The following is a 15,125-nucleotide window of genomic DNA, read 5'->3' on the forward strand; positions in this document are numbered from 1 at the left end:
AGCTATCTTTCTGAAATTACATTTGATACTGGCTTAAAAAGTAAACGTCATTTTCTAAACCTACTTATTCTTAAACATGCATTTGGTACTGAAAAAGCTGATAGGCACAGCTTTCTAGCAGAATTCATGTTAGACTGTAAGTTGGGAGATTTGAGTTCCAGTCTAGTTTTGTCATATATAAGTTTTGTAACATAGGCCAAGCCACTAAATTTCTCCAGGCTTTTGTGTTCAAACTGTAAACTAAGGTGGTTGGATAAAATGACTTCTAAGATGCCTCCTGTTAGTCCATGATTCCTTTGAAAATAATCTAAAGTCCAAATTTCTTTTCTTGTCACCCAGAAAAATGTATAGATTATGCACAAACTACTCATGCTTGAAGGTATACTCTCTATGGAAAAGAGAGGGAGGAGCGTCGGCCTGGTGTGCAGGAGTCCTGGGTTCGATTCCTGGCCAGGACACACAGAAGAAGCGCCCATCTGCTTCTCCCTCCCTCCCCCCTCCTTCCTCTCTGTCTCTCTCTTCCCCTTCCGCAGCCAAGGCTCCATTGGAGCAAAGTTGGCCCGGGCGCTGAGGACGGCTCCATGGCCTCTGCCTCAGTGCTAGAATGGCTCTGGTTGCAACAGAGCAACTCCCCAGATGGGCAGAGCATCGCCCCCTGGTGGGCATGACCGGTGGATCCCAGTCGGGCACATGCGGGAGTCTGTCTGACTGCCTCCCCGTTTCCAACTTCAGAAAAAAAAAAAAAAAGAAAAGAGAGGGAGACAGTGATTTAATATGTAGCCTGCACTTTCTTTCAAAAAAATTGTAACACTTATAAAAGCTAACCTCAAAGATCATTGATAAAAATGTGTTCTCACCCAAATACTTAAAATTGATTTCTGGTAAAAGTAAGTAGATCCTGCGCCGAGAGCCATCAGCTAATCAGGATACCTCAGGTTCACGTTCTGGACGTGCCACTCGCTCCTGTGTGACTCTAGAAAAATCACATTCTCTTATTGATTTAGTTTCCTTAATCACAATGTAGTCACTAAAACCACCCTGGCAGCTTCAAACGTCTTAAGATCAGTTAAAATAATGAATAAATTTTATTATAACTGGCATTTTAAAGAAAACTCTTAGCCTTTGAAATTTACTGTTTACTTTCCAATATGTTTCATATGGATACAGGTTTCTTAATGAATATTCAAGAAGACATCCAGTGTTGCCAGTTTCAGTGATCTTAAGAGTGAAGACAGTGTATCAAAATTTACTGGAAAAATGCTGTGAATTAGAAAATTCTCTGGAGTGCTACAGCCATGGGGTAAGTGCTTTTTTATTTTTTAACCTGTTACTCATAAGTGATTACAAACAGAAAAATTACAGTGCTCTTAGTAGTGCCATCCTTTCATAAGATGATTAAGCATGCTCTTGCTAATTGCAAGCACTAGACATGAAATATCACTGCCATCTAAGCCAAAGGCCGCATCATCTCTGTAAAGGTCATTATAGAGTCTGGGTTTGATGGAAGCCTCGCTGTGTAATCTCCTCTTCAAAGTGAATGTCTGCTCGGCACAGTAGCAGATAGTTGACAGCACAGCTTATTAGAGTATGGGAAGGTCGACTATATCTACCAAAGAGGCCTGGTAATGGCCCATGTTTCAGGCTAGAAATCATACTGTTCAGAGGCAGCAGCTACTACTTTGCATTCGACATGAAAAATGCAGGTGGCCTTACAATCTGACTGAATGATTGGTTATTCATGGGTTACCAGGAACCAGGTTGCCCTAGATTTTGTTATTTTAACCAATAGCTTACATATTTATAGAAGGTGAGGTGAGGTGGGGTGGGGGTGGAGAGTGAAGAGAATCTCTTGACCTGTCTGGGCTCAAGCAGGTACACCTAGCATTCTGGTGTTCCCGGAGAGGAGAGATGAAGGTGACTGAGTCTCCTGTAGGTGAGCGCCCTCTCATGGCATCACCAGCAGCCTCTGCAATAACCATTATGATAATAGCTCTTTACAGGAGAATAGATGTTTCTTAGAGTTAACAAAGCAACTTTACAATCAGTATTCTATTTGATCCTCATAATGACTTGGTAACATAGGTAATGCCAGAATTACTAACAACAATTTACAGATAAGAGCAATGAACTTCAGAAGGTTTAAATGACTTCAGAAGTTCAATTCACATAGGCGTAAGAACAAGGCTAAGAGTTAAACCCAGGTAAATAGTTTGCATGCATGGTAAAAATTTTGCTATAACAAATACTGCTTATTAGGATCAGGTGGAATGGGTTTGGGGCTCCTACCATAGTGCTAAGCCTGCAAGGTCATCTGCATCTTCCCACTGGAATTGTGTGGTTCTAGAAATCTTTGAAATTGCATTAGCTCTTAGATCTCCATTTGGTTCATTCAATTTGTATTTGTGATGTGTTTTACTAGATTCAAGGCTGGTACATATTTTTATTACACCATGATTTTTTTTGTGTGTGTGTGTGGCAGAGACAGAGAGAGTCAGAGAGAGGGACAGATAGGGACAGACAGATAGGAAGGGAGAGAGATGAGAAACATTAATTCTTCGTTGCGGTTCCTTAGTTGTTCATTGATTGATTTCTTATATGTGCCTTGACCGGGGGGCTACAGCAGACCGAGTGACCCCCTGCTTGAGCCAGTGACCTTGGGCTCAAGCTGGTGAGCCTTGCTCAAACCAGATGAGCCCGCACTCAAGCTGACGACCTCGGGGTCTCAAACCTGGGTCCTCCATGTCCCAGTCGGACGCTCTATACACTGCGCCACCACCTAGTCAGGCTACACCATGACTTTTTAATACACATTTACACTTCTATATCTACCCCATGTGTAAGATGCTCCCATGAATAAGATGCACCTTAATTTTGGGGCCTGAAATTTGAAAAAAAAAAGTATTATGTAAAGTTATTGAATTCAAGTTTTATTCATCATAAAATTTATACAACTCCTCATCACTGTCAAAATTTCCATTCATTTGTTTGTCCTCATCTGTGTCTGATGACGAATCACTATCTTCATATATTGCCTCATCCTCAGTTCCATCTATGGCATTTGAAATGCCACAACCACTGTATAAGACGCACCCAGTTTTTAGACCCCAAATTTTTTGGGAAAAGGTGCATCTTATACACGGGGAAATACAGTATATTTTTATCTCTATATTTGCTATTGGTATAAATATCAGTATTATTAAAAATAACCAATAAACATACATACATACACAATGACCAATCACACTTATCTATAAGCTACTTTTAATGACTCTCTTTGGCTTGATGAATGATTTGCTTTATACTTGTAAAATATGCTATTTAATCCCAAATGAGTTTTATCACGGGAAATTGAATATCAATCTTGCTATCCCACTTTTTTCTCCACAAAGTACATGGCCATTTCTGTTTTAGAATAATGTGTTTTCCAAGACTTGTTAACTCAGTAAGTAAATAAAGCCCTGGGTTTAGGAAAACAGCTACCTTAAACTCTTACAGAAGATAGCTTTGCAATCTTACCTCAAGATATATTGTTGCAATGATAGATAAACATTGATTATCTTTCTTTTTCAGAAAGAGATGTTCCAAAGAGCGTTCTGTGAAAGCCAGGAGCCTATTAAAAATCACTGCAATTTATGTGGGAAATTAAAAGATAGTAACTTCCATAACAGGTATGCTTGTAAGATATTGTCCAGATGTATACTTGTTTAGTGAGTTTTGTTAACTTCTAATGCTGAAAGTTGCTAAGAGTCTACCCCCAACCTTACAATCTCAAAAGCCAAGGAAAAAAATCAGTTCAGAATCAACCTATCTTTGCCTCAATAAGATAGGTGTCCACATAACGTTGGGTGTTATTACACTGCTTTCCAGGCCAGATTCCAGGCATCAGTCAGTATCCAGAGTAAGGAGCCAATAACAGCTTTAACGGCCTCTGTATATATTTATTTAGGAGACTTTTTAAGTCTGATTTTGCAGTCATCCAAATTAGCTATCATCATTATGCTTATAAGCAGAGAAAGATGGATCAGGTTGGAGCAAATTTTGTGTAGATTAATTTTCCCTGAAGGCAATCATTTTTAAAGTTTTCAAAGTCTGACAAGACCAAGTTATTCAAATATTATTTCTAAACAGGCAGTTTTAACAGAAACAAGTTGAAAACTGTTATTAAGGCCGGTTAGTAAGGAACTAGGAAAATTCCCTGGCAGATGGAGTGAGGAAACTGAGACTGAAAATAGCCAGATTGGCTGAGCTGTTAACAGCCAGCTAATAAATCACAAGACCGTACCCTCCCTAACTGAAGATGCTGAAGAGCAGGTGGCTTAAATCACCATAGTAAGGGAAGTAGATAACAAAAACCAATTAGAGCCAAACTAACCCAAGATAGAGGTGAAACTAACCAGAGAAGACCCCAAAGCTTATTATACCATCATTATAATGAAAATTGACACCACAAGTAGAAGGAGGTGCTAGAGCATGAAGCCATGACACTTCCAAATGAGATCATATTAAGAAAAGACCCCTTCCCAATCAGAAGGTGGAGTCAGATTTTGGCGCCACAGAGCTTGGAGACAAACCCCCATCCCCATCCCTTAGAAACACAAAACCCAAAGAACTAACTGACCATGTGTACAACTCACTTGTGAATTGGTCCAGTCCACTTAGACGTGTGCTTTTGTTTCTTTCATAGTGATGCCTGTGCCTTGGCTTCTTTCTTTTTCTCTACCTGAATAAATCTTGCTTGTTCTCACTCTGACTTCTCCTTGAAATTTTTCCCACATGATTCAAGAATCTGGGGATCTCCTGACATATGAAAAGTCCCTTTGGGACAGGGCCAGCTTCCCCCTGCCCCACCGTGTGCTGAAATGGCCTGGTAACATTACAAATAGTGATATGTCTGTATACTGTACAAGAAAGAGATTGATATTCTTCAAAATGTTCCCAATTGAAAGCTAAAGAAAATCTATATAGCTGAATCTTCCTAGTAAGCAGGAACAGATACAGGATTTTACTAAATAATAGCGTAATTAGGGGAAGTATTAATCTTTCATGTAAATAAGATCACATGGAAGCAAGAGAGAAAACACCCAAAGTTTCATTGTTGTGTTTCTTTGAAGCAATGTGGTTCACATTACAATGTGAGAGGTTGGAAGAGAATGCCAGGTATTTTGAATAAGCCATTGGGCCATTGGAACAAGTACTAAAAGGATAGAGTGAAACTCAATTTAATGCCTTGTTAAACCTAAATCAGAGACAATGTCAGATATTGAGGAAAGCTCTAGAACTGTTCATTTTAGTCACATAATCATTGCCAGGAGTAAGAAGAAATTATTCTCTCAGACTCCTGGTCCTTTATACTAAGAAAGCCCCAAAACTATCTGCTCAAGAGTTGGTTATGTTCATGAAGGACACAACAGCTGCTGCCACCAAGTTGCCCTCTGAGTGATGAGCAACAGATTGTCTGCATGGAGGATGCAGTAAGCACACCTGTGACTTCACGTTTGCCTGTTCTTGAAGTTCTCATTTCTAATACTCAGCAATCTCACATCAGTGGACATGTCTATGAACTGTCAATGGACCCTAATAATTCTGTCCTCGGAAGAAAGTCTTTCAGCTCAGCCCACGCCATTGGCTTTGATTAGCAACAGGGGTAGGGATATCATCTCCCCAACATCAAGAATGCCAGATTCAACAAGCCTTTGCCTGAACCATGGGTCTATTTCTTGGATTTTCAGGTCAACAAAAGTGATTTTGCCAGCACCTTGAAAGATAATGCTGACTTTAGACTAACTCACTCTAACCAAATGTGTAGGAAAAAATTACTGACTCTTCTTCCTAAGTTTTATCTTCACTCTCACATTGCTACCACATTCACAACACTTCTAACAACCAGAGGTGTGCGGGTTTTTCCCCATGACAAGCAATTCTCTGTGACATCAGCTGGTTGTCCTACAATTATTATGTCCTAAGTATCATAATACTTATTATTTATTTATTTTTGAGAGAGGCAGAGAGAGAGTAACAGAGAGACAGGCACATTGATCTGTTCCTGTATGTGCCCTGATTGGGGGTTGAACTGGCAGCCTCTGCACCTTGGGATGATGTTCCAACCAACCGCGCTATCTGGCTTAATGTCCTACAATTTCAATCAGTCCTGACACTATCTACTTGGAGATAACCTCAGATATCACAGGTTACCAGGTTACGGGCCAAGTTCTACAGGATTACTTCCTACCCCTTTCAGATGACAATAGCAAGTCTAGGTCGTTAACCTGTGCTTCTAGCTTCTAGCTGTACAGCAGAGTTTTCTACAACTCTTTTCTAGGATTTGACTAATTTGCTATAGAGTGGCTCACAGAACTAAGGGAAACGCATACCTATGTTTACCAGTTGATTAAAGGACATGCTAAAAGATGCAGATAGTCAGCCAGATGAAGAGATATATAAGGGTGGACTCAACTTGAGGATGACAGGAAGTGGGAGGACAAGTCTCAGAACCAGGCTGTACCTGACATGCTTCTTTTCCCCCAGATAGTGAAATGCAGGCTGAACTAGCAGAAACTAGAATTTGAGAATACTTACAAATAATCTTATTTTCTATGAATAAGAAAATAACTGCAAGGCTAACAGCTCTTATTTTAATTCTCTTCTGGGAAAGGCTAAGCTAATTCTTGGAGCTTTATGCAGAAGACATGAGGCATGGCCTATCAGTGCTGGCATGGGCTACTGTTGTGATGATTCTTACGCCTTCTAGGAGCAACGCTTTGAAGATCTGCAAGTCAATAAAAGTTACATTTCTCCACCTTTATCCTGTGACCAAGTTATCAGACTTAAAGAGGACTTACGCAAAGCTCAGGAGGAGGAATTCCAAGCTGAAAAACAAAAGTGAGAATCTTTACTGTTAACAAAGTAGCAGGTTTAGTGAACCATAAAAATAGGCACAGATATAAGTACTACTGCATAATGAATGGAGCAGCTGAATGTTATGTTGGAGGTCAAGTAGAATTGAGAATATTATGCAATTTTTCCATTGAGGCTATCATGAGTGTAACTGCAACTTGATCAGTTAATGAGATTGAAGTCTGTTGATTGGAAAATATTGACATAGAAGTATGTTAATGTATTTGTCCTAAATTGTGAAGTTTGGATATTAGTTTTATAAGGGGTCTCATACAAATAGGTTTTCATGATTAAATAATTTTGGGAATACTGTATTTTCTTGCTGTTTTCAGAAATGTATACCTCCTATTAACAATGGAGTTTGGAGAAGCCCTGTAATTAGAACACGTCTTTAGCTTGTTCTAATTTAGTGTCATTTGGGCCATAAAAACTACTAAGGTTCTGCAGGACCAGTATGCTGAGAAAGTGCTTTGGAACATTCCATTAGAGTGATGTGTATCACTTTATAGTATGTCATTACTTTTACTATGATTTCTACTACTGTTACGAGGCATGGCTGTTGTCTATGTTTGGAAGAATGGTATTTGAATGATTACTAGTGGGTGGCAGCTGGTGATAATGTAATAATGCCTGTGAATTCAACTCCCTGAATCCTTAATTTCCATCTCCTCTCACTACCCCACCCCCTGTAATGCAGCTTCTAGCACTAGATAAGGCTTTGTAATAACCTGTCAGAATATAACAGAATATCACTAGAATCTCACAATACTATTTATATTTTTTATATTTAAATTCCATATATATATTTTCTATGAACATGTAATACCAAATGTAAAGCCAGTAGCCACGGCCACCATCATAGCTGCCTGGCCCATGCAGGTTTGCTTTAGATTCAGACAGACGATAATGAAACAATGAAGCCAAGAACTGGTGGGCCATTACCTTTAATCCTAGCTCGCATCTGGTGGGCAAGTAAAAACAACACTGGGTTCCAAAACCCACTCATTCAGTGCTCACAAAGCTACTGACTTATCTGAGTTTCCTAGAATCAAATGTTTCTAGCTCACCAGCCTTATTCACCTCTGTTCCCCATCTTCTTCTCTCTGCACAAACTGGCTTCTCCTTCAGCACTCTGCCATCTTGGCTGCCTCTCCTCCCTCCTCATGGCCTTTCACTGCTCTCCTTTCTAATGCTAATCTCAGGAATGGAAAGAGAGCAAGCTCATCGTCTGCCCCATTTTATAGTGTAGAAATCAAAACCTTTAATCCAATATACAAATAAGGAAGTCTCTGATACAAAGTCACTTATCTGAGGCATAATGGGATTCCTCATGAGAATGCACCACCCCCTATCATGCAACAGTCAAGGGTGTGGGGAAAAGCTTAGTCTTAAAACTAAGCCTTAGGCTATAATGAAGCTGCCTGCTTACAGCCTGTCCCCCACACCCAATGCAAACTATAAGAGAGCAAACATATACATCATATTTACAAACTTATTTGACCAACACCAAAGAATACTGAAAATGAATGGAAATTTAGATATTAATTCATTGCCTGTACCCCAAGTTTAATAAATTCTTCCAGAACACATTGTGAAGTTCCCCCACAAATATTTCCAGTGATGGGACAAGCTTTTACCTAAAGCAACCTATTTATTTTTAGATATGCTTAACTAAAAAGCTCATATTATTTTTTTACTAAATAGAAATCTGTTTTCTTGTCACTTCCAACCAACTTTCTACTTCTGAAATTACAAAAGAAATACTTTACAAATTTCTATATTGCTGAGTAAGTATAGATCCATATTATTTGACTACCATTAAAGAGGAGGTAGGGTAATTATACTCTTTTTTTTTAAATTTTTTATTTGTTCATTTTAGAGAGGAGAGGGAGAGACAGAGAGAGAGAGAGAGAGAGGAGAGACAGAGAGAGATGAGGGGAGGAGCTGGAAGCATCAACTCCCACATGTGCCCTGACCAGGCAAGCCCAGGGCTTCGAACCGGCAACCCCAGCACCTCCAAGTGGACGCTCCATCCACTGCACCACCACAGGTCAGGTGGGTTGTTATACTCTTAATCTGAAGATGGACCTCCAGACAAAGGTTAGCATAATGGTGTGCCATGAATGTTTTCTAAACTTATATATGACCATGGAAATGCATGTGTGTGTGTATGGTACATTTTACATATGATATACGTATATATAAAAACATTTATAAATGATCAGTATTCACCTTATTACTTTTCAAAGTGCTATTCTAATTTGGTGACTGTTACTGATACTGAAGACACTTGGTCAGAAATATTGCCAGCAGAATACAGTGTCTTTAAATTTCATCAGGGTTTTTTACAATGTGTGTTCTATGTGGAAAGGGTTTCTGCATAAAATCAGCCATAGGATTCAATCAGTGCTCTTTTCTACTCTTGCTGTCACAGCATCTATTAGAATATTTAGTCATTCCACTATGTTTTTCACCCTCTTGCTTTCCTGCTATTGCAGCACATTGTCAAATCTCTTTTCCCTCATCCTTTCTTCATATGATATGTTAGTTACTTTTGTTGCAAACCAAATCACACCAAGATGTATGTTATTATTGCTCAAGTGATTATGGGTTGTTTGGATGTGTCTGTTGACCTGGGCCAGCCTCACCCATTCTCAACGGTGTATAGTCAGATGCTGCATCAGCTGGGAGCTGGCAGCCTCAGCTCAGATGGCTTGTTTCTATTACACATGGTCTTGTCCAGAAAAATAACTCAGGTTTTTCTGTATGGTAGCTGGGAGAAAAGGGGACATGTGGAGGCTTCATGAGGCCCAGGTTTGGAACAATGCAATGCCAATTCTGCTGTAAGGCCCAGATTAAAGGGATGTGGAAATAGTCTTTACTTCTTTTTAAATTTAATTTAGAAAATTAAATTTAATGGGGTGACATTGATCAATAAGAGTACATAGGTTTCAGGCAAACATTTCTATAGCATTTGGACTGTTGAATGTGTTATGTGTGCATCACCCAAAGTCAAATAATTTTCCGTCACTGTATATTTGTCTTTCTTGACTCCTTTCCCCTCATCTCTTTACCCCACCCTACACCTGAGCCTAGAACCAAGATATTCCCGTGGTCCAGGCATTCTCTCTTGGAATGAATTTTGCTGCCAATGGATGTGATACTAGAGGCCCATACAAAATGACAACTTTGTATTTGTTGCACAAGAACGTGTTCGTGTCAACATGTTCTTGTGCAACAAATACAAAATTGTCACTTTTTTTTTATCACAGCACTTGCAATTTATTAGCCATCTGACCCTTGACATCCTTTCTTTATTTCCCAAGGTGACCTGATCACAAACTAGGCTTTAAAACTTTCCAATAAGCACAAAAAGAACATTATAACATTTAATCATTCTTTCTTTAACCCAGGCTTGATGTAAAAATATAGGGAAAGAAGTCTATTTTACTTCTAGAGTGCAGGCTTTGCTCTCTCTTAAGGAAGTCTTCTAGGCATAGATAGGCACCACTTAATGTATGTATTTCACTGAATTCTCACCCTCAAAAATATGAGCTAGGTAATGTTGTTACCCCATTTTAATTATGAAGAAACTGAGGCTGTGAAGGAAAGGAAGAAAGCCTGATATGAGATTATGCAACAGATAGACAGACAGGTTGTTGAGCCGGAATTTGCACTCAAACAGTCTGGGTCAAACAGCATATGCTTAACTGCCAACATCTAGCTGTTAGTGTGCCCTAACCAGAGGTTTATAATACTGGTTTATTTGTAAAACATGGAGCTCTTCATATGGGGGCTAGATAATAAGTGTGAAATATTAGGAAACATCCCTGTTCTAGAAAACTCATCGTGTTTTCTGTATAGTAGTATAAGGACAGTTATTATGGAGGTTTCTGTAATATTCTGGTTGTATCCATACTGGGAGTCAAAGGCCAGGCTGGAAAAAGCCCCTAAAACTTCCTGGTATAATAGTGTCAAGGGCTTTCTCCATGGCATTCATCCCTATATAATTCTGTCTGGCCATTACAGCAGAAATACACACACACACACACACACACACACACACACACACACACACACACGTAAAGGGGCTCCTGGAGGGTAAAAAAATATATTCAACAGGATAATAAACAAAAAGTAAAAGCTGAAGTCATGGAATAAGATAGAAAAAATAAGAAAGGCATAGAAGTTCAAAGTAAAAGAATTTTGAATCCACTTTTAACAAATACTGAGTTGAAATGTGAATATTTGAAACAGTATATATAATGACTATAATGTACTTTAAATAAAATGGTGCATAAATTTGAAGAAAATAAAAGATTAATACCACAGAAATGAAAAACTGAGAACAAATTATAGCATTGAGAATTTTTTAAAAAATTAAGATTTAAAAAGGTAAGTTTAAAATTATTAAACCAAAGTAATGGAAAGTAATAGGGGAAATATTTTTAAATAAAAGCAGTCTGATTGGTAAGTAGAAAGACCAGCATGGGGGAGACTGAAAAGAATAGGGCAGGAGAGGTAAATTAACTGCCAGCTAAGCTTGTGACTAGTATGTGACATAGTTGTTGGCAGAAGGTCCACTTTCCAGCTGGGACAAAGTTCCCAGTTGTAGAAGTAGCAGCTTTTACATCTGAAGTGCTGAGGAGAGCTAACATGACACCCTGATACCCCTGCTCTGCGTCTCGTTCCTAGACCTTCTGCCTTCTTTTCTTTTTTTCTTTCAAGACAATAAGGCAGTTTAATTATTTAGTGCCCGTAGATAATTGGAGTTCTTCAATATCTTTGGCTTGTGACATTATTTTATTTTTTTATGGTAAATAGATTCCTTTATTATTTTATAAAATTATACATAATTCTTTAGTTATAAGTATATATCACTTTTTAAAAAATAACTAAATTTTAAATTTCAATTATACTTTACATTAAATATTAATTTATATTAGTTTCAGGTGTAAACATAGTGGTTAGACAATCATATAATTTATAAAGTGATACCCTTTAAAATCGTATAATTTAAAAAGTGACTATATTCTCTATGCTGTACTTTATACCCTCATGACTATTCTGTAACTACCAATTTGCACTTCTTAATCCCTTCACCTCTTTCACGCAGCCCCCCAACCCCTCCCCTCTGGCAACCACAAGTCTGCTCTCTGTCTAGGAGTGTGTTTCAATTTTGTCTTATTCTTTAGATTCCACATATAAGTAAAATTATATCATATTTGCCTTCCTTTCTGTGTCTTATTTCACTTATAATAATACCCCCTAGGTTCGTCCATGCTGATGCAAAATGGTAAGATTTCATTTGTTCTAAGAAGTATTCAGAAGTAGAAGTACATATATACTACTCTTTTATTGTCCACTTGTCCGTGGCGGGGTACCTGGGTTGATTCTATAGCTTGGCTGTTGTAACTAATGCTGCAATATATGTAAGAGTACATATATTTTTTTCCAAATTAATGTTTTGGATTTCTTCAGAAATATACCCAAAAGTGGAATTGCTGGGTCATAAGGCACTTCCGTCTTTAATTTTTTGAGGAAACTCCATACTGTTTTCCACAGTGGCTGCACCAGTCTGCATTCCCACCAGCAGTGCAGGAGGGTTCCCTTTTCTCCACATCCTCACCAGCACTTGTTGTTTGTTGATTAATTGATGATAGCCATTCTGATAAGTATGAAGTAATATCCCATTGTACTTTTAATTTACATTTCTCTGATGATTAGTGATGTTGAGCATCTTTTCATAAGTCTGTTGGTTATTTGTATGTCCCCTTTGAAGATATTTCAAAATTCACTTTCTAATTGGATTGTTTGTTATTTTGATGTTGATTCTCTGAGTTCTTTGTAAATATTGGATTAGTAACACCCTTATTGGTGTGTAAACAAATGTCCTTGTCCAATCAGTAGGTTGTCTTTTTATTTTGTTGATGGTTTCCTTTTCTGTGAAAAATCTTTTTAGTTTGGTGTAGTCCCATATGCTTAATTTTTTTATTTGTTTAATCTCACTTGTCTGAGGAGATGTTGGAAAAAATATTGTTAAGAGAAATGTCAAAAATTTTATTACCAGCCCTGGCCAGATAGCTCGGTTAGTTAGCATCAGACTAAAGCGCAGAGGTTGCCGGTTTGATCCCCTGTCAGGGCACATGCAGGGACAGATTGTTGTTCTTGTCTCTCTCTCTCTCTCTCTCTCTTTCTCCTCCCCTTTCCTCTCTGGCTAAAATCAATAAATAAATTAAAATTATATTTAAAATATTTATTACCGATATTTTTCTCTAGTTTTCTAGTTTCAAGGCTTAAGTCTTTAATCCATTTTGGGTTTATTCTTGTATATGGTGTAAGAAGGTGATCTAGTTTTATATATTGCATGTATATGTTCAATTTTCCTAACACCATTTATTGTTTATTCCATTGTATGTTCTTGCCTCCTTTGTTAAATATTAACTGATCGTATAGGCATGGGTGTATTTCTGGTCTCTCTATTCTGTTTCTTTGACCTATATGTCTGTCTTGATTCTTTTTTGATTACTATTGCCTTGTAGTACAGTTTGATATCAGGTAGTGTGATACCTCCCACTTTTTTTTTTCTCAATATTGCTGTGGTTATTTGGGGTCTTTTGTGATTCCATATAAATTTTTGGAATATTTATTCTAATTCTGTGAAAAACACCATTGATATTTTGATGAGAATTGCATTTGTTCTATAGATTACTTTGGGTAGTACGGACATTTTAAGGATGCTAATTCTTTCCATCCATGAGCACAGTATATGCTTCTATTTATTTGTATTTTCTTCAATTTCTTTTTTCAGTGTCTTATAAATTTCTGAGTACTAACCTGGTTAGATTTATTACTCAGTATTTTATTTTATTTTATTATTTGATGCAATTGTAAATGGGACTTTTCTTAGTTTCTCTTTCTGATAGGCAACCTAGTGGTTAAGATTTAGTGCTCTCAGTTAGATGTTAATATTGTAATTGTTTGGGGTGCCATAAATGTTTAGTAAGCAGTAAAGTACTAATTAATGCACATTTTCCCCACACTTTGTGCTTTGTTTCCTTTGTGGTTAAATATATATTGGTTTAGAACAGTAAAAAATAGAGAAAGATAACATTGGAAAATTTAAAATACTATTTTATTAAATAGACAGAAAGTAGATTACAATTCTAAGTATACAAAGTGGTTGAAACACTTATTATACAGTTGTTGGGGAAACTCATGCTGTGAGAAAAATCTGTGATGATTGTGAAGCCATGAAGTTTTAAATTTGTTTATTGGTTTTATCATTTTATTATTAACCACATCTGAGGGGTCCTCAACTTCCAGATGTGTTATACTTGTAATATTTATTTGGAAGCTAGCTGTTTAAAATAAATGTTGTTCATAATAAATATTATAGAAAAAAACTATTAACTTACTACATAACCTATTTATCATCCAATGCAATGAAAATGAAAAAGAAACATGCTTACTCTAGTAATAATTATATAAAGATAATTAAATTTAATATAAAAATTATATTAAAGAGATACGCTTGAAGAAAATTGTGTTGATAACACATGAAGGTGGAATTGGACATTGTGAAAACTATGAGCACTTTGAGGGCCTTTAAACTTAGAAGTAGGAGTGATGAAAAGGCATGGGTGGTGTGCAGCTTTAAAAAAGTAAGGCAGCTCTGCAAACTAGCCTTCTAGGACACAAGGCTGCTTTTATTTTTTTCTACTCATTTCTGATTCAGGCATCTCAGGAACCTTGTGAAGCAGAAACCATATGCAACAGAGATGCAGTTCCAACCAATTATTGTGGATTTCACTCACCTGGTGAAGGTATGCTGCCAAGCAGAAAAACCTGAAATGTGTTTCCAAGAAGAGGTACTCCTATTTCCTTGTCTATTCTCTTAGCACTCTTAGGGCTTATTAAAATTTTAAAAACTGTTTTCTCCATTCCAATCTTTAGTGGATTAGGAGAAAATCACAATCTAGATCAGCGATTTTCATCCTTTTCATCTCATGGAACATGTAAACTAATTACTAAAATTCTGTGGCACAACAAAAAATATATTACTTTTTTGTGACAGAAATAATAGGTATAATTTTTATTGATTTACAAAGAAAAACAATAATTACTTAAACTTTGTTCTCCAAAGTGACTTTTTAAAAAGTCAGGTACCTATACTTGTATAGAAGGATTTCTGTTACTAAGAATTAACCAATTAGACACAATCTTATTAT

General features: G+C 37.3%; 1 long non-coding RNA gene across 1 annotated transcript; it reads left to right on the forward strand.

The window, feature by feature from the left end:
• Positions 1–738: 738 nt before the first annotated feature.
• On the forward strand, positions 739–14,876 carry LOC136405709 (uncharacterized). The gene is made up of 4 exons (XR_010751560.1): positions 739–1,300; positions 3,577–3,668; positions 6,653–6,879; positions 14,633–14,876. It is a non-coding gene; the product is annotated as an uncharacterized lncRNA (long non-coding RNA).
• Positions 14,877–15,125: the final 249 nt, after the last annotated feature.

This window comes from Saccopteryx leptura, chromosome 5 (genome assembly GCF_036850995.1).
Source record: "Saccopteryx leptura isolate mSacLep1 chromosome 5, mSacLep1_pri_phased_curated, whole genome shotgun sequence".
NCBI classification, from domain to species: Eukaryota; Metazoa; Chordata; class Mammalia; order Chiroptera; family Emballonuridae; genus Saccopteryx; species Saccopteryx leptura.